This window comes from Hyperolius riggenbachi, chromosome 2, assembly GCF_040937935.1.
Source record: "Hyperolius riggenbachi isolate aHypRig1 chromosome 2, aHypRig1.pri, whole genome shotgun sequence".
Classification (NCBI taxonomy): Eukaryota; Metazoa; Chordata; class Amphibia; order Anura; family Hyperoliidae; genus Hyperolius; species Hyperolius riggenbachi.
The window spans coordinates 179,702,602-179,730,483 of NC_090647.1; the positions used below are offsets into that span (position 1 = coordinate 179,702,602).

The 27,882-nt window shown below is 45.2% G+C and overlaps 1 long non-coding RNA gene across 1 annotated transcript in view; it reads right to left on the reverse strand.

Annotated features, from left to right (window-relative positions):
* Positions 1–5,989: 5,989 nt before the first annotated feature.
* LOC137544167 (uncharacterized) overlaps positions 5,990–27,882 on the reverse strand; it is a 109,447-nt gene continuing 87,554 nt past the window's right edge. Inside the window, exon 3 of the long non-coding RNA XR_011025754.1 lies at positions 5,990–6,771. This is a non-coding gene — a long non-coding RNA (uncharacterized lncRNA). The remainder of the gene's footprint in view (positions 6,772–27,882) is intronic.

Genomic DNA, 27,882 nt, shown 5'->3' on the forward strand with positions numbered 1-27,882 from the left:
AAAGGCTCCTTCCGCATCAAAAGCTGACATTACCGAGCAGAGCGATAAATCACCGCCTTGTGCGGTGATTGTTGTAAAAAATGTAGCGAAACGTTAATTCATAAAGATCACCGCAAGCGGTGTGAGGTCGGGAAGTACCGCTCCCTCTGATGTGGAGATAACAATGTTAAGTGAATGGAGACACAGAGACCTCCCAGGCAGCTGCAGTAGAGCAGAACACAGAGAAATGTATCAACTCGGCAGCTCCGTGTCTCCGCAAGCCTACCACCAGCCTAGTTCAGGGAATCTCCGCACTGCTACCGCACCTGGATACTTTTTTATGAATCAGCAGCCAGAAGTCTAAAACACCATCAGCAGTGTTTTCCCACACTGATTCTCCATACCTACAGCACTTTCATGAATGATAGCAGAGATTGATATGCCTGTATGAGATAGGGCTTGGACCAGTACAACAGAGTAACCAAGCAGCTCAGGGTGACCCAAACTACTAAGAATGTATAGGAGGATAAAAGAGACCAAAAAGCCCTCCTACTAAAAAAAGCAAAGCTTGGTGTAATTTTCCTTCTTAAAACAGAAGCAAATCTGCAATAATTCCGCTAAAAGTGAACATTTGTGGTTACCCACAATGAACTGCTACTGAATATGCAAATTATCCCTCTTTGCCCTTGGTTTGATATGACACTACGTCTTCTTCTTGCTTGGACCAGCCCCTTCTTCTTGCTTGGACCGGCCCTGGGGGCAGGGCGATACTTCTTCTTCTTGTTTACTCAATTATATATATATATATATATATATATATATATATATATATATATATATATATATATATATATATATATATATCCTTTTCTTTCTAGTCTTTCTTATCTGTGAAGTCTAAATATTTGATGCACAAAGTAAATTGTATTCTTCTCCCATATGCCGTGGTTTGCAGGGAAGTTTTCCCATACAATTAGAATTTTTAATTGATTTGAGAAAAGCATGCTTTGAAGGTCTAAAACTGCTGACATTATTTCAACAGGGATCTGCTCTCCCCTGAGATAGAACAGAGAAGTACAATTTCTCTTCTTGTTTTGCTGAAAAAAATACATCTATAAAAACACTGTGAATCATGCAGTAAAAACTTCTGTGCCAATATCATAAATCTCCGATAATAAAGATTTCATTGTTGAAACAATAAAATAGAGTTTTATTACAACACAGAGTATCCACCTAAACATTGTCCTTTTAGCTGCCTTGAGTTAAATGTATGCACAGTTTTACAGTCTATAAACAGATCTGGAATAAAAGTTAATAAATGTCAAAATTTGCATTTCAAAAAATTCTAGCTGCATTTTAGGGAAGATCAATCTATGAACCTTTCAACATTATGTCAAATGAAATGCTAATTGTACCTTTAGGAATTTCAGAGACAGTGACAAGAAACTAAATGCTCTGTTCCTTTGCATCAGCAAGTCATAGATAATTGTATATCTACTCTTTACTCTTGTGAACTTCTGTAAAAAAAAATGGAAGCTGCAGAGAAGAAAGGATTTTCTTTTCTTTAACTCTGCAAAGTAAACTCCTTCAGCCACCCTTCATCAATCTGCCTTAATATACGTGGTGTTAACATGTTGACAATGGACAAATCACAGCGTACTGCATTTATTCATGATATAAAAGCTTTGTCAGCTCCATGTAGGAAAGTCAAGTAAAGAAAGACTATAAAGGAAAATACGCCGGAAAAGATGTTTTTTTTTTTTTTTTTAAATTTAATTACGGTACTGAAAGTCCCTGGTTTGTAAAAATGTACATGATGTATTGGTGTGGATTAAATTATTTGCCATCCCATAGCTGTTTTTGAAACTCCTCCCTATCGATAACAGACAATCCCTTACCAGAAGACCTCAGTTCAAGCTTTTATTTCAGATCTCACCTGCACCCCCTCCTACTGATTAACAGCCTATTTACCTGGGCGGTTAAAGGGATCTTAGCAGCTCCTGATTTCAAATAGCTGGAAGGGCTGCCATGTTTGAGAAGTTAACCCCCCCTGCTCCCTTTTCACTGCCATTATCCAGGGTTGGTGTGAAGTTCATAAAGTGTGACTTATCTTATCTGTTTGAAGGACAGTGGACACTCCCTAATGCTTAACAAATTTGCTTGATCTTAGCTTCTGGGCAATTTAATCTAATTAGAAGTCCTTATCTGACTTTCATTTTCTGCAGCTTGTGGACAGCTTGCGGACAGAGGAAGTAGAAGAACACTGCCTGTTATTAACCCTTAAATGTAAAAAGGTAAATATTTTTTTTAAGCAGTGAGCAATATTGTTAGTATGCATTTTAAATGTGCTTTTGAAACCAAACGCCTTGGGTGCTAAAAATGGTGCTTGTTTCCCTTTAAAAAAAAGCCCTCAGCAAGTGTTCTGTTGCTCACAGAGTACCATGCAATCATCCAGTCTTACATAGCTAGGTTGAAAAAGGCTAAACCTCTTGAGATTCACTGTATCTTGATTCAGAGGGAAGAAAAATTATGAAATAAAAATAACCTCCCTGAGTTGATCAAAGTATCACCTTTCTTTACTTAGCAATCATAGCTGCAGGATGCCCTTCAATGCTAGGGAAGCATCCATGCCGCTTTAAAATGCAAATATAGAATTTGCCATAACTACCTCCTGTGGTAAGATATTCCACATCTTAGTAAGGTGGTATAATCTCCTTTCCTCTATGTGTTGGTTGTGTCCTTTGTACAAGTGCACTGTTCAGCCATCCATTGAAAAAAGGGCCTTGCACGTTAACTTTTTTTTCAATTAAAATGTGATATTTGTTTGCAGCTCCACCTGGTGGCTTAACTGCAAAGTTTTTTTTTACTCTTAAAACCTTGCTATGCCATGCAGTCTATCTTGTTACTTTAATATAGTTGTAACAATGGGAAGGCTGTTCTTTTTTTGCATCCTCTTTAATATAATGCAAGCATTGTTTAGTAAAGATTGGATGAATAGGATATACATTTTACTTAGGCACTGGTTTTGATAATTTCTCAATTGAGTGGTGTCCTTAATGTTGAGGTCTTGAGATTTCTGTAAGTAAAACCTGGTAACACGGAGCATTAACCATCAGCCAACAGCATATAAGACATGAAATCTGTAACGTTAGAAACTTGTTTGTCCCAGCAGTATAGGAAAACAGGTTTCTGCTTGTGCATAACAAGTAAGCTAATAGTTGGAGCACAAATATGCAATTCATTTTTTTCACCTGAGTTATCTCCTAGGAGATAATTTTGATGTTCTCTGTAAACTAAACTTTCAGCATTTTACAATTGAAAAAGTACCCAAAAGTTGGTGAAAAAGTACTATCAAAATTATTTTGAGTATCTTCTTGCCTGCTACCTGCTGGTGAGTTAAAAGGCATTTTATGGCAAGTTGTAAAAATAAACTCAGGAGAAAAAGTGAATTGCATATGGGCCCAAGTGCCTAAGCTCTGATATTACTTAGTTACTTGTAATATCTGTATTGTATACCATTAATGATGTCCTCAATCTCCACATTTAAAGATAGTATACCGTATATGGGGTTATATTTATCAAAACTAGTTCAAGGGAAAGGAAAGGAGCAAAACCTGTGCAATTTTAGAACAGATGCAATAGCATAGCTAAGAAGTTATGGGTCCCAGTGCAGAACTTACCTGCCAAGGACAGTTGCAGTGTCAGAGAGGTGTAAGAGAAAGGGGAGAGGGACTCTTTGTTAATGATTACCACTACATAAATCACATACAAAGGCGATCAATTAACAGTATAGTAGCAATGAAAACTAATACATTGTATGAATAGTACAGGCTAACCCTGTGGTTTATTAAACTAGATTTCCTGTGTTCTAATATATTGTATATGAAATGGTAGATAAGGAACGAAAAAACATACTTAGCAAAGTATCCTCTATAATAAAACCTCTTTGTCTCTGCGTCCCATCCCTGCACTTTCTGTGTGTGTGTCCCGTGTTTTGCGCTACTGCGCATGTGCAGGGAGCGACGCAGAGACTGAGGAGAGCAGAAGGAGGACGGAGCCAGAAGGGGTGTGTGGCGGGCGTGGCACGTGACACGTGTGCGTGGAGGAGAGGGAGGAAGGGGAGGAGAGGGAGGCGGGGTTTCAACACAGACCTAGAGCCCGTTTTGAAATGGGCTTAGGTCTACTAATGCTCTAATAAAAGATAAGAGAGAAAACACCAGTTATAGAAATCTTTTCCCAGCGGCAGCCTTTGATTTTTTCTCCAGTGTGAGCACCCTTACCCATGCATATACTCCAAGCAACATTAAAGAAATAAGTGCACCTACATGTGCCTTCATAGTTATAGATGCTCACAGCCTCTTTAAACTTTTCATTTGAGGTGGCCTGTAGGCAGGTGTGTTGGATACATCTTTAATGTGAATATATAAATGCAAGCAACATTAAAAGGCTGGCTGGGTCTTGGAGAGGAGGAGCAGAGAATTCAGAGCAGCTCTAGACATTAGGATAATTCTCAGTTATATTATATAGTTCTCTAAGATTAATACATTATAGACATGTCATAAGTCAGCAGTTCTTGCTGTATACCAGGCTTTTCAGGAAATATTTTGCATATTCAGTAACTGACTTGAAGTGATGCATAATGGAACAAACTTCTTGAGCACAAGAAGCTGAATTTTGAAGCAAATACCTTCATGCCGGTTTCAGACTGCATAGCTGTGCTGCAGCGCCATGATCATATCGCACTGCAATGCTAAAAATAGCCTTACTGCCGCAATGCATGGTAATCTCCCTTCTGGCCCTCTAGTGAGGCTCCCTAGTGCTCACTTCCTGTGACCGAAATTTGAATTGCACGGTAGTGTATTGAAAAGAATGCAGATAAATGTAAAAAAGCTGCGTCGCCATAGACTTACATGACTTCTGGTTGCTGCACATGTTGCTCAACAATGCGCTGTTGCTTTTGAGTTAAATTGGGCAGTTCCATCAGATCGCATCTCGCTGCACCAGGTATAAAATTCCCCATAAACTTTCATTGGTGTAGTGTTACTCTGCGGCAAAACAGGGTAACGCAATGCGTCAGTGTGAAAAGGCCCTCAGTGTTAAAGAGCCTAAATTGTGTTTGGGATGCTTATTGTATTTCAGGGATAACTTTCTAAAGTATACATATATAAAACTGAAACAAGGAAGGCTCAACCATAAGTCTGAACATTGTTTACTGGTTTATTACATCCGCTTATACACTGGGTACCTTATTACTGGAGACTGTTGCTACCCCAGCTTTACAGAATATCTGCAAGGTAAATGTTAATAGATGAGGCAACATCATGCACACCAGCTCCACTTTCACTTGGGTCTTGATGGGTAATCTGTGCCTCCGTTAAAATTACAGTCTGGCTGCTAGTGAAACCAGTCTAGCAAATCTGCATCACCCATGTAGTTATCTTTTTTGCCTTTGTCCCATGGTTGTCATCATGTCTTGTTAATAGAGAATTGGGTTTGAGAGAAAAAAAAATCAATCTGCTTCCAAGGACCAATGCAGCTCTATGCTTGCTAGGTACATACCACACCATTTTCTGTTAGATTTTCTGTTAGATTTACCTGCCAGACAGATTTCTTCCAACATGTTGGAAAAAATCTATCTGGCAGGGAAATCTAACAGAAAATCTAACAGAAAATGGTATGGCATCAGCGACCTAGATAATCTCCCTGCTATGTTTGCTTTGCAAACAATGTTATGTCTTCCTCTTCCTACATGGAAGTAAAACTTCCTCAAGACAGGGAGAGCTAAGCTTCCTGCTTATGTACTTACATATTAAGGCTCCAAGGGAGAGCAAAAGTGACGTTGTTAGCCATTTTGGTTATTAGTTATAATAGTATGGTAAATCTGTTGGAGCACATTGTAACCTTTGTGTGTCATTCTGCTTATTAATGAAAACTAGAAACCTTCATTATTTCACTTCCAAACTCTGGTAGCTTAGGCATAGCTACTATTTTATTAAATGGATTATGTAGCAGCAAATAAGACTGGGTTGGGTAATGTTTCACGGTAATGTCATATTAATTGTAAGGGAATTTGAGGGAATTTTGTTTGATTCCTGAGTACCAGTGAGGCAAAGAGAGAGAGAAGCCAGAGACCTTGTGCTCCTGGTTACCTGGGTGGGAAATCATATGTAATTTGCTTTCTGGTCTTTCGTGCATTAGTGTATTCTGTATGCAAATGATAATATTTATATGCATGTATTTGAATATGACAGTATTTTTTTTTCTGTAGATCAGTTGTATTTCACATTCTCTGACTTGTAAGAATAATGTGATTGTCTTCATCTTGTTGTTCTTATGATGCTGTCTTTTGTAGTATCTGTTGTCTCTAGGTCACATCAAACTTCCACATCACAAAGTCACATTTTCTGACGGTTACTGGCATGACACTGGCATTCATTCACTGAATGTTTTTAATTTGGGTAAAAAACTAGCATGAGTGAGGAATATACAGTTACAGTTATAGGTGAGATACATAGTGAAGGCTGCCCTCTTGTGGAAGAAGCCAATCTTCATGAGAATACGACTGTATGTTGCCTGGAAATATTGATATTGCTTGTTCAAGCTGCACATTTACAGAATGTAGTCTATGAGTTCATCGGGACCTAGAGTTATCTCTGGTATTCAACGATATCACTCCCTACTAATCAATTAATGGACTGGATTCTCAGGAATGTTGGGTTCAGGCAAAAAATCAATATGGTCATCTTCACACAAGTTTATGTTTCTTCCCAGACATCATCTTCTCATCAGGCACTGAAATAAGAGAATATGATATTTATTTTCCTTTTGGATACTATAATAGTTTATTGTTAGTGCTGTGAATAAAGTAAATTATATTTATTTGTATTTAACACCTAATTATCAATATTTTTTCACTGTCCAGACTATGCAGATGAAGTGACAGAAAAAATGCTGTTTCCTGTGTATTATTGTGTTTTTGCTACTGGATTAACCTGTTAGGGACGTAGGCTAGTGAAATCTATGTCCTATTTGCAGCCTTTTATCCCGTCTTGTTTCTAGGGGCGGGCAAGGCGGGTGACTGCCCATGGTGCAGTGTAGGAGGGAGGGAGCAGCGGGCAAACTCTAAGCAGGTGCAGTGGCAGAGCTTTGCAGGGAGGGGGGCATGGCTAATACAGTGGAAACTCTCCTACCCTTGGCATCTTGCAATAGAGCTCCACGTCCCACAAGTCTTATCTGACCTCAGCAGCATTCATGCTCTACTTCCTGATTCTAGAGCATGAGTGGCGGTGAAGACAGAGAAGACAGGTGGGATGTGGAGCTCTACTGCATGACGCCCAGAGCCCAGGAAGGTGAGTTACCCCTGTAATAGTTGGACAAAAAGTAGGGATAACAAAAATTGCACCCTGCAGAAAGAAAACACAGAGACAACAGGAGCCCAAATGGTGCAGTATGTCACAGTACCAGAAGTATGTAAAATATGCGAATGTATTATACTCACAAGGTGGGTTGCAGAAGGGCAACTGACCACTAGAAGCAAGTGGAGAAGTATAACCCCGACTCCACTCGGGTGACCAGACGGAGCTGGTGATGGTCGCACTCTTGATAAAAAGCAAACCTCAAATGACCTAAATTGGTCAAAGAGGTTGATCCCCCTCCAAAAGGAGGGTGAAGGCACAAGGTAAAGGGGGAAGAGGCACCCAGAGCAGATAAAATACGTTAAAAACAAATAAAATGAAAAAAGTGAGGTGGCTTACCTCAATGAAGACAAATTCACGTATTAATAGAATTTTATTGCACTGGCAACGCGTTTCATGGGTGCATATCCACTTCCTCAGGCCAAATAGCAGTGCCTAATAGTGCGTGTAGCCACAAATAAGGCGCCTTATTTGTGGCTACAAGCACTATTAGGCACTTCTATTTGGCCTGAGGAAGTGGGTATGCACAGACGAAACGCGTTGCCAGTGCAATAAAATTCTATTAATACGTGAATTTGTCTTCATTGAGGTAAGCCACTTCACTTTTTTCATTTTATTTGTTTTTAACGTATTTTATCTGCTCTGGGCGCCTCTTCCCCCTTTACCCTGTAATAGTTGCTCCGCCAAAGCTCTGCATATTGGGGGGAGCACAGAAGGGGGTCCCGGGAAGGGGAGGAAAGAGTCAGCCCCCCAGTGTCACGGGACACAGATTATTATTATAATTATTTAGTATTTATATAGTGCCGACATATTCCGCAGCGCTGTACAGAGTATATATTGTTTTGTCACTTAACTGTCCCTCTGAGGGGCTCACAAACTAATCCTTACCATAGTACTATGTCTGTGTATGTATTGTGTAGTGCCTGTATCCTAGTCTAGGGCCAATTTTAGGGGGAAGCCAATTAACTTATCTGTATGTTTTTGGAATGTGGGAGGAAACCGGAGTACCCGGAGGAAACCCACGCAGACACGGGGAGAACATACAAACTCTATCTGAACATTCATTCTTTGGGGCACGTCTGGGGGGCTAAATGTGGCTACCTGTAAGAGGATACCTGGTTATCTATACTGGGGGCACATTTGGAGGGGCTACATGTGGCTACCTATAAGGGGATACCTGGCTACCTATATTAGGGGCACATGTGTGGAAGCTACCTATAAGAAGGCACCTGGCTACCTATACTAGGGGCAAATCTGGGTGGGCTACATGTGGCTACCTATAAAGGGACAACTGACTACCTATACTGCATACCTTTCACTGCACCTGTGTGACTGCACATTGTTATACCAGCAGTCACTGCATACCTTTCACTGCATCTGTGTGACCACATGCTGTTTTATATACCAGCAGTCAGTGCATCCTTTTTCACTGCACCACTGACTGCACATTGTTATACCAGAAGTCACTGCATACCTTTTCCCTGCACCTGTGTAACTGCACATTGTTATACCAGCAGTCACTGCATACCTTTTCACTGCACCTATGTAAATGCACATTGTTCTACTAGCAGTCACTGCATACCTTTCACTGCATCTGTGTGACAGCACGCTGTTTTATATACCAGCAGTCAGTGCATCCAATTTCACTGCACCTGTGTGACTGCACATTGTTATACCAGCAGTCACTGCATACCTTTCACAGCATCTGTGTGACTGCAAACTGTTTTATATAACAGTCAGTGCATACCTTTCACTGCATCTGTGACTGCACATTGTATTATATCAGCAGTCAGTTTATACCTTTCACTGCACCTGTGTGACTGCACATTGTATTATACCAGCAGTCAGCGTATACCTATCACTGCATCTGTGTGACTGCACATTGTATTAGTCAAGTCAGTGCATACCTTTCACTTTATCCCCCCCAATATGGACAAAACAACAGGCAGAGGCAGAGCTAGAGGCAGGCCACCCGGCAGGTCTGTTCGAAGGTCACGCTGACATGATTTCATGTGGCCCTGGACAAAAGTACAGTGTTTAGAAAGCACATGCCATCAACTCCCAAGATTTTCAGGATGTAGTTCACTATTTAACACAGAACACCTCATCTTCCGCAGCCACCAGCGCTACTACTAGCACCACATCCGCTCCATTTGACATTTCACAGGAGTTATTTGGTGGGGAATTAACTGATTCACAGTCATTATTGTTACAACAAGATAAGGGCGCTAAGCAAGTTACACCACCCCATATGTCTGAGTTAGGCGTCACTATGGACGTAGGGTGTGAGGATGATGAAGTACCTGCTGTTGGTGCAGTTTTTGAGGTGTCTGAAACAAGTAAAGCTGGGGAGGTTTAGTATGATAATGATTATGATGATACTGCCATGGATGTCACGTGGGTTCCCAATAGAGGAGATGAACAGGGGGACAGTTCAGAGGGGGAGTCAGAGAGGAGTAGGAGGAGACGAGTTTCTGAAAGAAGCAGGGGAAGCTCATTGTCAGAAACAGCTCGTGGCAGTGTCCGGCGGCATGTATTGCCATCTATGGACAGCCAGCCAACATGCCCTTCAAGGTCATCTGCTGCCGCTACCACCTCAGTGCCATCATCCCAGGGTTTAGCAGTGTGGACATTGTTTTGTGTGTCTGCCTCAGATGACAGCAATGCCATCTGTACTCTCTGCCACCAAAAATTGAGCCGTGGAAAGACCAAGACCCACGTAGGGACAACTGCCTTACAAAGGCACATGATGAAAAAGCACAAACGCCAATGGGATTACCACCTGAGGAAAAGTGGCACACAAAAGCAAAGCCACCCTTCCGCCTCCTCTTCCTCCTTCAGGTGCAGCATCTTCAGCCGCTTTATCCCTTGCACCTTCACAGCCACCCTTCTCCACTCCGCCTCTCACCTTGAGTGGTTCCTGCTCCTCTGCCCACAGCAGCCAGGTGTCCATGAAGGAAATCTTTGAGCAGAAGAAGCCAATGTCTGCCAGTCACCCCCTTGCCCGGCATTTGACAGCTGGCTTGGCAGAACTGTTAGCTCGCCAGCTGTTACCATACCAGCTGGTGGACTCTGAGGCCTTCCGAAAATTTGTGGTGATAGGGACACCGCAGTGGAAGATACCAGGCTGCAATTATTTGTCAAAAAAGGCAATACCCAAACTACCGTGAAGTTGAAAGGCAAGTGGTGTCATCCTCGGCACACAGCGTTGGGTCAAGGGTCCATTTGACCACGTATGCCTGGTCTGCCAAGCATGGTCAGGGCAGGTACATTACTTATACAGCACATTGGGTCAGCTTAGTGACCACTCACAAGCAGGGAGTATGTGGCTGTGCAGCGGACCTAGTTGTGACACCTCCATGGCTTGCAGGCAGGCCTGCTGCCACCTCCTCTCATTCTCCTCCTACTCCTCCTGCTACATCCTCTTCGCTGTCGTCCTCCTCCTCCACCTTCAGTCTCCGAGTGGCAATCACCGGTCGGGAGATTGTTAGTCGGCGAAACCGCCGTCTAATTACCGATACAACGCTGCGATCTACAGTCACGCTGTACTGAGGACAGCCGTGTGACACGGCTGTCCCCTCCTGAGGCACAGAGGTGATCGGCTGTCATAGGCTGAAGCCTATGACAGCTGATCACAGGGACTGGCTGGCGGAGAGAGGGAGGGAGGGGGAGGAGTTTAACAGTAAAAAAAACACTTTTTTTTATAAAATACACACACATACGCAAAAATAAATAAATAAACAAACACGGGGGTGGGGGGGCATCAGACCATACCAACAGAGAGCTCTGTTGGTGGGGAGAAAAGGGGGGGGATCACTTGTGTGCTGTGTCGTGTGGCCCTGCAGCTTGGCCTTAAAGCTACAGCGGCCAATTTAATTAAAAATGGCCTGATCTTTAAGGGGGTTTAACACTGCGATCTTCAAGTGGTTAAAACCCTGCTGTGCATCAAATCCGTAATTTTCCCTGGGACTTTTGGCATGTGTCCCACTCCGCCATGCCCCCCTCCAGGTGTTAGACCCCTTGAAACATCTTTTCCATCACTTTTGTGTCCAGAATTAGTGTTTGTAATTTTTAAAGTTCACCTGCTCATTGAAGTCTATTGCGGTTCGCATGGTTCGCGCAAACGCGGAAGTTCACGTTCGAGGTTTGTGAACCTAAAATCGGAGGTTCAAGCCATCTCTAAAAATAACATGCCTCTATGTCCTTTCCTTCTCGTTGTTGGGTCCCCCTGGCCCCTGCTTGTTACTGCTACAAGGTCTCAGGTGTGACTGGGGAGCAGGTGTGTTAAATTTGGTCATATCACTCTCACATACTCTCATACTGATCACAGGAAGGTCTTAAAAAAGATGGCCTAGGCTATTAGAAATCTTAAAAAAAGATGGCCTAGGCTATTAGAAATCTTAAAAAAGAATCTTAAAAAAAGATGGCCTAGGCTATTAGAAAATTTGAAATGCCCTGGAACTGAGCTACAACACAGTGGCCACTTCCAAGCCCAAACCTCAGTTTAACAGGGGAGGATTCACTCAGTAAAGGACTCGCTATGGTCGACCAAAGGAGTCGAATGCACATGCTCAGAATTATGTCCAGAGGTTGTCTTTTGCAAATAGACATATGCATGCTAGCAGCAAAGTGTGCCATGGCCGTGTAAGACAGCCTGAAATGCCCACACAACTTCCTGGCCTGCTTCAAGACATCCTCTAAGCCTGGGTACTTTGACACAAATCTTTGACTCAAATCTTTGAATGACTAGAGTCAGCACATGTGACACTGTCGTACCTGGCATGCAGCATAGGCCCTGGGGAGCTGGGGCTGTGTAGCTGGAGAGGAGATCGCTGCACCAGTAGAGTTGAACTGCCACTTAGCCAAGGAGGAGGAGGATGATGACAGCAAAGAGGATGTAGCAGGAGGAGAGGAGGTGACAGGAGGCCTGCCTGCAAGCCATGAAGGTGTCACAGGTAGGTCCGCTGCACAGCCACATACTCCCCGCTTGCCATCGGTTACCAGGTTGACCCAATGGGGCTGTTTAAGTAATGTACCTGCCCTGACCGTGCTTGGCAGACCAGGCATCCGTGGTCAAGTGGACCCTTGACCCAACACTGTGTGCCAGAGATGATATCACTTGCCTCTCAACTTCACAGTACAGTTTGGGTATCGCCTTTTTAGAGAAATAATTGTGGCCTGGCATCTTACACTGCGGTGTCCCAATGGCCACAAATTTACGGAAGGCCTCAGAGTCCACCAGCTGGTATGGTAACAGCTGGTGAGCTAACAGTTCCGCCAAGCCAGCTGTCAGACACCGGGCAAGAGTGTGACTGGCAGAAATTGGCTTCTTCCGCCCAAAGATTTCCTTCACAGACACCTGGCTGCTGTGGGCAGAGGAGCAGGAACCGCTCAAGGGCAGAGGCGGAGTGGAGGAAGGTGGCTGTGAAGGTGCAAGGGAGAAAGCGGCTGAAGATGCTGCACCTGAAGGAGGAAGAGTAGAAGAAGGGTGGCTTTTCTTTTGTGTGCTGCTTTTGCTCAGGTGCTCTTTCCATTGCAGTCTGTGCCTTTTCTCCATGTGCCTTCGTAAGGCACTTGTCCCTACGTGGGTGTTGGCCTTTCCACGGCTCAATTTTTGGACAGAGAAAACAGATGGCATTGCTCCGATCTGAGGCAGACACATTAAAAAATTTCCAAACCGCTGAGCCCCCCTGGGGTGATGGCACTATGGTGGCATCAGCAGCTGACGTTGAAGGGCATGTTGGCTGGCTGTACATAGGTGGCAATACATGGTGCCAGACACTGCCACCAGCTGTTTCTGATGATGAGCTCCCCCTGCTTCTTTCAGGAACTCGTCTCCTCCTACTCCTCTCTGACTCCCCCCTGAACTGTCACCCTGTTCATCTCCTCTATTGGGAACATATGTGGGATTCGTATCATCGTTATCATCATAATCATCCTGCCCTGCTTTGTTTGCCTCAGACACCTCCAAAACTGCACCAACAGCAGGTACTTCATCATCCTCCTCCGCACACGTTACGTCCATAGTGTTGCCTAACTCAGACATATGAGGTGGTGTAACTTGCGCCTTCATCTGGTTGTAACAATAATGGCTGTGCATCAGTGATTTCCCCACCAAATAACTCCTGCGAACTGTCAAATGTAGTGGATGTGGTACTTTGAGTAGCGCTGGTGGCTGCGGATGATGAGGTGTTCTGTGTTAAATAGTCAACCATGTCCTGACAATCTTGGGAGTTGATGGGACGTGTCTTCTTCTGAGCACTGTACTTTGGTCCAAGGCCGCACAAAATCACATCACCACGACCCTGCACAGACCTGCCGGGTGGCCTTCCTCTGGGTCTGCCTCTACCTCTGCCTCTACCTGTTTTGTACGTTTTGTCCATATCGGGGGGGATGAAGTGAAAGGTATGCACTGACTTGAGTAATACAATGTGCAGTCACACAGGTGTAGTTAACAGGTATGCACAGAGTGGTATATCACACTGCGTGCACTCACGTAGGTAGGTGGGTGCACTGAACACAACAGGTAGATATATGCAGTGATGGGTATTACAAATGTGCACCTGTCACACACACATAAGTACCGAGCAGGCACAGTGACACTGCGTGTGCTCACATAGGTGGGTGGGTGCACTGAAGTTAACAACAGGTAGTAGGTATATTCAGTAATGGGTATTACAATGTGCACCTGTCACACACAGACAGGTACCGGACAGGCACAGTGACACTGCGTGCGCTCACATAGGTAGGTGGGTGCACTGAAATGAACAACAGGTAGTAGGTATATGCAGTGATGGGTATTACAAATGTGCACCTGTCACACACACACAGGTACCGAGCAGGCACAGTGACACTGCATGCGCTCACGTAGGTAGGTGGGTGCACTGACGTGAACAACAGGTAGTAGGTATATGCAGTGATGGGTATTACAATGTGCACCTGTCACACACACAGGTAATCACTGAATGTGCTGGGCCTGGCAGTGGCACACACAGTAGGAATTACCAAGGCTGTCTATGAAACAGAAGTGTCAGTGGGACACACACACACAAAAAAATAGATCACAAGAACAAGATTAGCTCTAAAAAGAGCTGTTGAGGGGTGCTTTTTTAGCAATAAGAATCAGCAAGGAGCAAGCTAAGAAGCCTACAAGAACCTAAGTGTGAGTCTGCAGCAGCTCTCCCTTCCCTTAATTACTGCAGGCACACGAGTGAGTCCAATGCCTGACGCTGCCAGCCTTTTATAAGGGGTGGTGGGGCTCCAGGAGGGAGTGTAGCCTAATTGGCTACAATGTGCCTGCTGACTGTGATGTAGAGGGTCAAAGTTGACCCTCATGATGCACTATGGGGGCGAACCGAACTTCCGGAAAAGTTTGCCGTTCACCACGATCGTGAACCACGGAAGTTCGCCGGGAACCGTTCGCCGGCGAACCGTTCAGGCTATCTCTACTGGAGAGCTACAGATCATTGACAGAACCATGAATTCCAACATGTACTGTGACATACTTTTGGAAACTGGGCCACAGAATAGTATTCCACCATGATAACCCCAAACACATCTCCAAGATGACCACTGCCTTGCTAAAGAAACTAAGGGTAAAGATACTGGACTGACTAAGCATGTCTCCAGACCTAAAGTGGCAACCTGTGACCCTTTAGTGAACTACAATTTTTACATTCTTCTCAGTTTTTGTTGGCAGCAGTTTAGACATTAATAGCTGTTGATTGAGTTATTTCTATAGGACAGCAAATTTACACTGTTAAACAAGCTGTACACTAACTACTTTACATGGTATCAAAATGTCATATTTTCAGTGTAATCCTATAAAAAGATATAATAAAATATTTACTAAAATTAGAGAGGTGTACTCACTTTGTGAGACACTGTATGCTTTTTACTGCAAAAAAATAGTGTTTTGGTTAGTATTATTGCAGATATGTTCCAGGTACCTTCCTTCTGTATAGTTTGCTAATTAATAATTTAGCTAGGCTAGACGGTAGACCAATTATAAGAAGCTCTATGTACTCAGAAAGCTTCTTAGAAAATATAGTGCTGTTATTGCAATTATACTTCAGCTCCAGATTATAGATGGGCCGAACGGTTTGCCGGCGAACGGTTCCCGGCAAACTTGGAGTGGTTCGCGAACTTTCCCGGAAGTTCGATTCACCCCATAATTGCTCTATTAGGGTCAACTTTGACCCTCTACATTACAGTCAGCAGGCACATTGTAGCCAATCGGGCTACATTAGGTCCTGGAGCCACCCCCCGGCAATTACACTCACTCGTGTGCCTGCTAGAGTCAGATAAGGGCGAGCTGCTGCAGATTGTCTCTCTTAGGGAGAGATTAGTTAGGCTCTAGGCTTGTGTTAGCTTCCTGATAGCTGATTCTTATTGCTAAAATAGCACCCCTGAAGTCAACAGCACTTTTCAGAGCTAATCCTGTTCTTTTTTTTTTTCTTCTGTGTCACTTGCATTGTATAGACAGCTTTTGTAATTCATACTGTGTGCAGCCACTGCCAGCAAGGCCCACCACATTCAGTGACTAACTGCACCAGCAGTGTAATACCCATTATAACTGCACTTGTGTTGTGGCAAAAGCTTTTGTAATTCATACTGTGTGCAGTGCCACTGCCAGCAAGGCACACCACATTCAGTGACTAACTGCACCAGCAGTGTAATACCCATTATAACTGCACTTGTGTTGTGGCAACAGCTTTTGAAATTCATACTGTGTGCAGTGCCACTGCCAGCAAGGCCCACCACACTCAGTGACTAACTGCACCAGCAGTGTTATACCCATTATAACTGCACTTGTGTTGTGGCAACAGCTTTTGTAATTCATACTGTGCGCAGTGCCACTGCCAGCAAAGCCCACCACACTCAGTGACTAACTGCACCAGCAGTGTAATACCCATCATAACTGCACTTGTGTTGTGGCAACAGCTTTTGTAATTCATACTGTGTGCAGTGCCACTGCCAGCAAGGCCCACCACACTCAGTGACTAACTGCACCAGCAGTGTAATACCCATTATAACAGTGACTAACTGCACCAGCAGTGTAATACCCATTATACCTGTACTTGTGTTGTGGCAACAGATTTTGTAATTCATACTGTGTGCAGTGCCACTGCCAGCAAGGCCCACCACATTCAGTGACTAACTGCACCAGCAGTGTAATACCCATTATACCTGCACTTGTGTTGTGGCAAAAGCTTTTGTAATTCATACTGTGTGCAGTGCCACTGCCAGCAAGGCCCACCACATTCAGTGACTAACTGCACCAGCAGTGTAATACCTATTATACCTGCACTTGTGTTGTGGAAACAGCTTTTGTAATTCATACATGTGTGCAGTGCCACTGCCAGCAAGGCACACCACATTCAGTGACTAACTGCACCAGCAGTGTAATACCCATTATAACTGCACTTGTGTTGTGGCAACAGCTTTTGTAATTCATACTGTGTGCAGTGCCACTGCCAGCAAGGCCCACCACATTCAGTGACTAACTGCACCAGCAGTGTAATACCCATTATACCTGCACTTGTGTTGTGGCAACAGCTTTTGTAATTCATACTGTGTGCAGTGCCACTGCCAGCAAGGCCCACCACATTCAGTGACTAACTGCACCAGCAGTGTAATACCCATTATACCTGCACTTGTGTTGTGGCAAAAGCTTTTGTAATTCATACTGTGTGCAGTGCCACTGCCAGCAAGGCCCACCACATTCAGTGACTAACTGCACCAGCAGTGTAATACCTATTATACCTGCACTTGTGTTGTGGAAACAGCTTTTGTAATTCATACTGTGTGCAGTGCCACTGCCAGCAAGGCACACCACATTCAGTGACTAACTGCACCAGCAGTGTAATACCCATTATAACTGCACTTGTGTTGTGGCAACAGCTTTTGTAATTCATACTGTGTGCAGTGCCACTGCCAGCAAGGCCCACCACATTCAGTGACTAACTGCACCAGCAGTGTAATACCCATTATACCTGCACTTGTGTTGTGGCAACAGCTTTTGTAATTCATACTGTGTGCAGTGCCACTGCCAGCAAGGCCCACCACATTCAGTGACTAACTGCACCAGCAGTGTAATACCCATTATACCTGCACTTGTGTTGTGGCAACAGCTTTTGTAATTCATACTGTGTGCAGTGCCACTGCCAGCAAGGCCCACCACATTCAGTGACTAACTGCACCAGCAGTGTAATACCCATTATACCTGCACTTGTGTTGTGGAAACAGCTTTTGTAATTCATACTGTGTGCAGTGCCACTGCCAGAAAGGCCCACCACACTCAGTGACTAACTGCACCAGCAGTGTAATACCCATCATAACTGCACTTGTGTTGTGGCAACAGCTTTTGTAATTCATACTGTGTGCAGTGCCACTGCCAGCAAGGCCCACCACACTCAGTGACTAACTGCACCAGCAGTGTAATACCCATTATAACAGTGACTAACTGCACCAGCAGTGTAATACCCATTATACCTGTACTTGTGTTGTGGCAACAGCTTTTGTAATTCATACTGTGTGCAGTGCCACTGCCAGCAAGGCCCACCACACTCAGTGACTAACTGCACCAGCAGTGTAATACCCATTATAACTGCACTTGTGTTGTGGCAACAGCTTTTGTAATTCATACTGTGTGCAGTGCCACTGCCAGCAAGGCCCACCACATTCAGTGACTTACTGCACCAGCAGTGTAATACCCATTATACCTGCACTTGTGTTGTGGCAAAAGCTTTTGTAATTCATACTGTGTGCAGTGCCACTGCCAGCAAGGCCCACCACATTCAGTGACTAACTGCACCAGCAGTGTAATACCCATTATACCTGCACTTGTGTTGTGGCAACAGCTTTTGTAATTCATACTGTGTGCAGTGCCACTGCCAGCAAGGCCCACCACATTCAGTGACTAACTACACCAGCAGTGTAATACCCATTATACCTGCACTTGTGTTGTGGAAACAGCTTTTGTAATTCATACTGTGTGCAGTGCCACTGCCAGCAAGGCCCACCACACTCAGTGACTAACTGCACCAGCAGTGTAATACCCATCATAACTGCACTTGTGTTGTGGCAACAGCTTTTTTAATTCATACTGTGTGCAGTGCCACTGCCAGCAAGGCCCACCACACTCAGTGACTAACTGCACCAGCAGTGTAATACCCATTATAACTGCACTTGTGTTGTGGCAACAGCTTTTGTAATTCATACTGTGTGCAGTGCCACTGCCAGCAAGGCCCACCACACTCAGTGACTAACTGCACCAGCAGTGTAATACCAATTATAACTGCACTTGTGTTGTGGCAACAGCTTTTATAATTCATACTGTGTACAGTGCCACTGCCAGCAAGGCCCACCATACTCAGTGACTAACTGCACCAGCAGTGTAATACCCATTATAACTGCACTTGTGTTGTGGAAACAGCTTTTGTAATTAATACTGTGTGCAGTGCCACTGCCAGCAAGGCCCACCACACTCAGTGACTAACTGCACCAGCAGTGTAATACCCATTATAACTGCACTTGTGTTGTGGCAACAGCTTTTGTAATTCATACTGTGTGCAGTGCCACTGCCAGCAAGGCCCACCACATTCAGTGACTAACTGCACCAGCAGTGTAATACCCATTATAACTGCACTTGTGTTGTGGCAACAGCTTTGGTAATTCATACTGTGTGCAGTGCCACTGCCAGCAAGGCCCACCACACTCAGTTACTAACTGCACCAGGTGTGTAATACCCATTATACCTGCACTTGTGTTGTGGAAACAGCTTTTGTAATTCATACTGTGTGCAGTGCCACTGCCAGCAAGGCCCACCACATTCAGTGACTAACTGCACCAGCAGTGTAATACTCATTATACCTGCACTTGTGTTGTGGCAACAGCTTTTGTAATTCATACTGTGTGCAGTGCCACTGCCAGCAAGGCCCACCACACTCAGTGACTAACTGCACCAGCAGTGTAATACCCATCATAACTGCACTTGTGTTGTGGCAACAGCTTTTGTAATTCATACTGTGTGCAGTGCCACTGCCAGCAAGGCCCACCACACTCAGTGACTAACTGCACCAGCAGTGTAATACCCATCATAACTGCACTTGTGTTGTGGCAACAGCTTTTGTAATTCATACTGTGTGCAGTGCCACTGCCAGCAAGGCCCACCACACTCAGTGACTAACTGCACCAGCAGTGTAATACCCATTATAACTGCACTTGTGTTGTGGCAACAGCTTTTGTAATTCATACTGTGTGCAGTGCCACTGCCAGCAAGGCCCACCACATTCAGTGAGTAACTGCACCAGCAGTGTAATACCCATTATAACTGCACTTGTGTTGTGGCAACAGCTTTTGTAATTCATACTGTGTGCAGTGCCACTGCCAGCAAGGCCCACCACATTCAGTGACTAACTGCACCAGCAGTGTAATACCCATTGTACCTGCACTTGTGTTGTGGCAACAGCTTTTGTAATTCATACTGTGTGCAGTGCCACTGCCAGCAAGGCCCACCACATTCAGTGACTAACTGCACCAGCAGTGTAATACCCATTATACCTGCACTTGTGTTGTGGAAACAGCTTTTGTAATTCATACTGTGTGCAGTGCCACTGCCAGCAAGGCCCACCACACTCAGTGACTAACTGCACCAGCAGTGTAATACCCATTATAACTGCACTTATGTTGTGGCAACAGCTTTTGTAATTCATACTGTGTGCAGTGCCACTGCCAGCAAGGCCCACCACATTCAGTGACTAACTGCACCAGCAGTGCAATACCCATTATTACTGCACTTGTGGTATTATTATAGACAGCCTTTGTTATTCATACTGTGTGCCACTGCTAGTGCCAGCCAGCCCAGGGCAATCACAACCAGACACCTGTGTTAGTTGCAGATTTGTGTAATACCCATTACAGCACTTGTTTTGCATGGAGAGCTTTTTTTTTTCAAATAAGCATATATATATATATATATATATATATATATATATATATATATATATATATATATATATATATATATATATATATATATATATATATATATACATACATACATACCTAACTGTTGTGTTAGTGAAACCACCTTATCACCGCATAGACCTACCTACGTAAGTGGACGCAGTGTGATATACTACTCTGTGCATACCTGTTAACTGCTGCACCTGTGTGCCTGCACATTGTATTAGTCAAATCAGTGCATACCTTTCACATCACCCCCCCCCCCCCCCCCCATATGGACAAAATGGACAAAACAGGTAGAGGAAGAGTTAGAACCAGACCCAGAGGAAGGCCACCTGGAAGGTGTGTGCGAGGTCGTGGGGATGTGATTTTGTGTGGCCCTGCCCCAAAGTATAGTGCTCAGAAGAAGGCACGTCCCATCACCTCCCAAGGCTGTCAGGACGTGGTTGACTATTTAGCAACACAGAACACCTCATCTTCCGCAGCCACCAGTGCTACTACAAGCACCACATACGCTGCATTTGACACTCCGCAGGAGTTATTTAGTGTGGAAATCACTGATTCACAGCCACTACTGCTACAAGAAGATGAAGGCACTAAGCAAGTTACACCACCTCATACGTCTGAGTTAGGTGGCGACTCTATGGACGTAACATGTGAGGAGGGGGATGATGAAGTACCTGGTGTTGGTGCAGTTTTGGAGGTGTCTGAGGAAAGTGAAGCTGGGCAGGATGATTATGATGATGACGATTATACGGATGTCACATATGTTCCCAATAGAGGAGATGATCAGGGGGACAGTTCGGAGGTGGAGTCAGAGAGGGGTAGGAGGAGACGAGTTCCTGAAAGAAACAGGGGGAGCTCGTCCTCAGAAACAGCTGGTGGCAGTGTCCGGTGCCATGTATCGCCAGCTATGGACAGCCAGCCAACATGCCCTTCAATGTCAGCTGCTGAGGCCACCGTAGTGCCATCACCCAAGGGGGGCTCAGCGGTTTGAAAATGTTTTAATATGTCTGCCTCAGATCGGAGCAAAGCCATCTGTACTCTCTGCCTCCAACAACTGAGCCGTGGAAAGGCCAACAGTCATGTAGGGAAAAGTGCCTTACGAAGGCACCTGGAGAAAAGGCACAAATGGCAATGGGAAGAACACCTGAGCAAAACCACACAAAAGACAAGCCACCCTCCGCCTCCTCTTCCTCCTTCAAGTGCTTCATCTTCTTCAGCCGCTTTCTCCATTGGACCTTCACAGCCACCCTCCTCCACTTCACCTCTGCCCTTGAGAGGTTCCTGCTCCTCTGCCCACAGCAGTAGCCAGGTGTCCGTGAAGGAAGTCTTTGAGCAGTGGAAGCCAATTTCTGCCAGTCACCCCCTTGCCCGGAGTCTGACAGCTGGCGTGGCGGAACTATTAGCTCGCCAGCTATTACCATACAAGCTGGTGGACTCTGAGGCTTTCCGTAAATTTGTGGCCATTGGGACACCGCAATGGAAGATCCCATGCCACACTTATTTTTATAGAAAGGCGATACCCAAACTGTACCGTGAGGTTGAGAGGCAAGTGGTGTCATCTCTGGCGAAGAGCGTTGGGTCAAGGGCCCACCTGACCACAGATGCCTGGTCTGTCAAGCATGAGCAGGGCCGCTACATTACGTACACAGCCCATTGGGTCAACCTGGTGGACGATGGCAAGCAGGGAGTACGTGGCTGCGCAGCAGACCAACTTGTAACACCTGCATGGCTTGCAGGCAGGCCTCCTGCCACCTCCTTTCCTTCTCCTCCTGCTACATCCTCTTCGCAGTCATCCTCCTCCTCCTCCTTGGCTGAGTGGCAGTTCAACTCTCCCATTACACAGCCCTATCTCCCCACAGCCTACGCTGCATGCCGGGTACGACGGTTTCACGCCATCTTAGACATGTCTTGCCTCAAAGCGGAGAGTCACACTGGACCAGCTCTCCTGGCTGCTCTTAACAAAGAGGTGGAGCGCTGGCTTACCCCGCACCAGCTGGAGATTGGCAACGTGGTGTGTGACAACAGCAGCAATCTCCTTTCCGCTTTGAATTTGGGAAAGCTGACACATGTACCCTGCATGGCACATGTGTTGAATCTGGTCATTCAAAGATTTGTGTCAAAGTACCCAGGCTTACAGGGCGTCCTGAAGCAGACCAGGAAGTTGTGTGGGCATTTCAGGCGGTCTTACATGGCCATGGCACGCTTTGCGGACATTCAGTGGAGAAACAACTTGCCGGGGAGACGCCTGATATGCGATAGCCCGACTCGCTGGAATTCGACCCTGCTCATGTTCTCTCGCCTGCTAGACCAGGAGAAAGCCGTCACCCAGAACCTGTACAATTACAGTAGAAGAACACAATCTGGTGAGATGGGGATGTTGTGGCCCAACAACTGGACACTGATGCGAAATGCATTCAGGCTTATGAAGCCGTTTGATGAGGTGACCAACCTGGTGATTCACAGCACCATCAGCGACTTGATCCCCTACGCTTACTTCCTGGAGCGTGCCGTGCGTAGAGTGGTGTATGAAGCTGTGGAGGAGCGTGGCGAGGAACAGTTATGGCAGGAAGAGTTGTGGGAGCAATTTTCATCTGAACCAGATGTTTCCTCAACACCTGCGGCAGCACAGAGGGGTGAGGAGGAAGAAGAGGAGTCGTGTGGCGAACAAGAGGAGTCAGACTCGGATGATGACGAGGAAGGTTTTTATGTGGAGGAGGAACAGGCGGCGGCAGAAGAACAACCACAGCAGCAGTCGCAGGGGGCTTGTGCTGCTCCACGTTCCCGTGGTATTGTCCGTGGCTGGGGGGAGGAAGAGGACTTACGTGACGTCACTCAGGAAGAGCAAGAGAAGATGGAGGGTACGGCTGGATCCGACTTTGTGCAGATGGCCTCTTTCATGTTGTCCAGCCTGTTGAGGGACCCCCGTATAAAAAAACTCAAGGGGAATGACCTGTACTGGGTGGCCACACTACTAGATCCTCGGTACAGGCACAAAGTGGCAGACCTGTTACCAACTCAACACAAGGCGGAAAGGATGCAGCACTTGCAGAACAAGCTGTCAATGATGCTTTACAATGTGTTTAAGGGTGATGTGACAGTACAATGCAATACAGGTACCACTGGCAGTAATCCTCCTCCTCCCAAGTCCACACAGGCAAGGACAGGACGCTCCAGCGATCTCGGGGTCATGTCGGACATGCAGACATTCTTTAGTCCAACGCCTCGCTGTGGCCCTTCGGGATCCACCCTCCACCAATGCCTGGACTGGCAGGTAGCCGACTACCTGGCCTTAAGTGTGGATGTAGACACTGTGAGCAGCGATGATGATGAACCCTTGGACTACTGGGTGCACAGGCTTGACCTGTGGCCAGAGCTGTCCCAATTTGCCATCCAACTCCTCTCTTGCCTTGCCGCAAGCGTCCTGTCAGAAAGGACCTTCAGTGCAGCTGGAGGCATTGTCACTGAGAAGAGAAGTCGCCTAAGTCACAAAAGTGTTCAGTACCTCACCTTTATCAAAATGAATGAGGCATGGATCACGGAGGGCTACTGCCCGCCCCAAGACTAAGTCAGTCCCCACACACAGCATCTCTGCCTGCACGCCGTGTGACTGCTGGCTGCCTGCCTCAAGACTAAGTCGCTCCCCACACAGCACCTCTGCCCGCCAGCCGCTTGACTGCCTTCTCCGCCACCACCAACAGGGTCCAGGACTCCAGGCGAATTCCTTAATTTTTTAGAGCTGCTACAATAATTTTTCTGGGGCGTCTACATGCCTGCCTAATTTTTCTGGCTGCACTGCGGGCGACTGCAACAACTAAACAAAAGGCATGTACATGTGCCCATCCCCCTTCGTGATCATTACCTTGCCGCGGTGAAGGGGCTTGCGTATCACAATGAAGCAATGACCGCCGGCTATATGAGTGTCTCGGGGGTTGGCACACCAAAGATAATAAGGTTGTTGCTTCATTGTGGTCAGACCAAATTTGATCAGCTGGACAGTCACTGTTCTGTCATTCAGCTACATCAGCCGGGCGACCATATGGGCTGGAAAGCCAACACCACCTGCAATCCCGTCATGGATGCACCAGTCCAGCACGGCTGTCGCTGCACAAACAGCTGTTTGCAGTCACTGCATACCTTTCACTGCATCTGTGACTGCACATTGTATTACACCTGGCAGGCAGTGCATACCTTAGACTTGAATGGATGGCAGACTTTCCCCCCATATGATTGTCGTGAAAGGCAATCTTTTGGACTGCTAACCATATAATAATTGCCCGCCATAACTGGTTCTCATTAAAGGATTTAAAGTAAATTCATTTCAAATACAGCAAGCCCTCGAAAGTCCTCTGAACAAGTACACAGCGAGTAGAAAATGTAATTTTAAAAAAAAAAGTAAGCTTTTTAACAATGCCATGGAAAGTTGATAAGGCAGTCACACATTACCTGACAACACTGAGTGAGGAAGAGCAATCTCGCCATGTTGTGCAGTAGTCCAGCATGGCTGTCACTACACAAACAGCTGGTTGCGGTGCGTTACACAGTGAGTTTGGTGTGTCAGTGTGAAGCAGTACACTAATTACACTACCTGATTGATCTATACACATGCAAGATGTTTTAAAGCATGTTAGGCCTGCAATTTAGCATTCAATGGGATTTCTGCCCATAAAACGCTGCTTTGCGTCAAATCCAGATTTTTCCCTGGGACTTTTGGCATGTATCCCACTCCTCCACCTGGGGGTCCAGGTGTTGGCCCCCTTGAAACATCTTTTCCATCACTTTTCTGGTCAGCATAAGTGTTTCTAGTTTGCCAAGTTCGCCTCCCCATTGAAGTCTATTGCGGTTCGCGAAAGTTCGCGAGAACCGCACCTTCCGCGGAAGTTCGCGAACGGGGTTCGCGAACCAAAAATCGGAGGCTCGGCCCATCTCTACTCCAGATATCATTCACCTCTATAGCTTGTTAGTCGGCACAGCAAGGCTAGTGTGAGTACCAGGGAGTATGTACAGCTGAAAATGGCACCTGCTGGGAAATATTTGTTGCTTTGGTAAATATCGTTACACATAACAGCCAATAACAACCGCCTCTAATGAGCATCTAGCATGAATACAGCGGCCCCAAACACACCAGCCAGCAATGTTCTTATCATTCACTGGCCCACTCTGTGACCCTCCTCATGCACTGCTCCATCAGCCCTCCCATCCCTGCAACAGGACACCTTGGTAGCTTGAATACTAGCAAAGTGTCTGTATAACCTCATCCCTGATCTGTTGCACGTGAGTCCCAATCCCGCTTAGGACAGTCCTCATATGTTTGTACAAGTCTAGAGTGCTTATGCAGGAGTATATTTTTCTTGAAAGACATCTGCTGGAATATAAAGTGCTTTGGTAAGTATTATTGCACATGTGTGTCAGCCCCACATATCTTCCACTTATAACCCTACAAGTTTGCAACCTTTGCAAGGAACCTATGAGACCAAAGCAAAGATTGCCAAAATCCACCATCTGCCCCCTTCCCCACTATGCAATGTAGCACAGCAGAGCTATGTAAATTACTTGTTGAAGTCCTAGATCTGCTCCTCTTCAATGCAGCCACCTGCTGTCACTTACCTCTGTATGTCTCCCAAGTTACCTGGAAGTTGTAGGGAGATGACTGAAAGTGGATGTCTGCACTGGAGTGATTGAACCTAAAGCTGGAGCAGGTAAGTTACACTTTTCCACTGTGCTGTTCTACATGGGGCAGTGGAGCCCCAGAAAGCACCTGCTATAGAGAGATGGGGTGTCAAGAGGGGGTTGTGGTGCCTACAAATGTTTAGGTGGGAATGGTGGCAGCACTTATCACTGGAGAGAGGAGGGATTGTGGCCACACTTGTCATGGGATTAAGGGAACAGTAGCAGCAGGTTTATGGAGAAAATGGTGACTTCACCCATTATATAACCCCTGGGTTCACCATGGAGAAGGGGGGGGGGTCAGTGTAGAGAGAAAGTTTTTCTGGGGAGGGGAAAACATAACTGGTAGTTGCAACCTAGTTTCTCACCTTTCCTATATAGTATATTTTCAGGACATTGCAAGTGAAAATACATTGAAGAAACATTAAGATTATGATTCTGTTTTTATGTTGTTGTTGTTTTTTTGTTTTTGTTTTTTTGTAATACTTACTTGCAGAGTCTGATCATCCACAAGGTAAACCTAGGCAGTTTTCTAGGGCCTGGAGAGAGTCTAGTGACCTGGTGGATTCTAGCTCCCACCAAATCTTACTAAAAAGCCAGATGGGCAAAAACTGCTATCTTGCCTAGTGTCCCATTTCAATCTTAATCCTTTCTGCCTACCGGTTTTTGAAAAGGTACTTTTCCCACTTATCTACATTTTTTTACCATGTACCCAGCAATCAAATACTAAAATAGGACAAGAATCAGCATTTAGCTAAACAGGAAATTCATTTTGTAATGTTTTACTGAAAAGTTGTCACCCAGGAAGGATGAGAAAGAAAATTCCCAAGTACACATTATTGAGCCGAGGATATCAGTAGAAACCAAAAGCATCTCACTTAATTTGAAACGCAATTTGAACTTTACACTCAAGAGATAAGATGTTGCTTGTAGTTTTATTTCTGTGAATGCTCTGTCATGCAAAGTAATATCACTGCAAGGGACTGTCGTGGCAGGCAGAGACACTGGGCTGGAGAATCAGTGACAAATGACAATAGGCAGTTAGCATTTGTTGTTTAAAGCAGACCTGAACTCAGAACTTCCTTTCTGCTCTAAAAGATACACAAAAGCATAATAACCTTTAAAGAAAAACATTAGGGCCGAGACAAACCAGAAAAGCTCCCCAAATGCTAGAGGTTTCAAAAGCTCTTCCAATGTAATGCTATGGGGTTTTTTTTACAAAACCTCATCGTCCAGTGTGAACAGACACATAGGATAACATTAGCAGGAGCTTTCAAACACTCAAAACGCTCAGAAAAACTCCTCTGGTGTGCACCAGGCCTCTCAGCTTATACTTCCTGCTTTCATGGAAGCAAACATAGGGTTAACATAACATCCTGGGTTTACAAATCAGCGGCTCTACCTTGGCAGTGGGGATTCCTGAGCTGACACAGCTGAGAGATCAAATGACGTTGGTGATTAATCACAGATGAGAGGGAATTAGACAAGCTAAACTCTCTAAATACATACAGGGTGCGTTTCTCTATGTTTTCCTTCTGTCCTGAGCAAGAGTTCAGGGCCACTCAAAGGAAAAGAGAAGCGGGGGGAAACTAAGAGTCATGTGTGTCCATTACTCCTGCATGCTGACATTAGTGGCTACCGGTAGTTCAGAATTTGCAGGTGATCTTTTGGAAAATATTTCAGGATAATGAGAGTTCACAAACAAGCACTTCAGTCAATGAAGTAACTTTTTAGTTCCTAATAAACTTGTCTCCGGTACCTGGTCAGTGCCTCAGGTTTCGTTTCAGATATTATTTTCTGAAAAAAAACTGCAAACGATATACCTAGCTTGTAAATAAATTGACTGTCT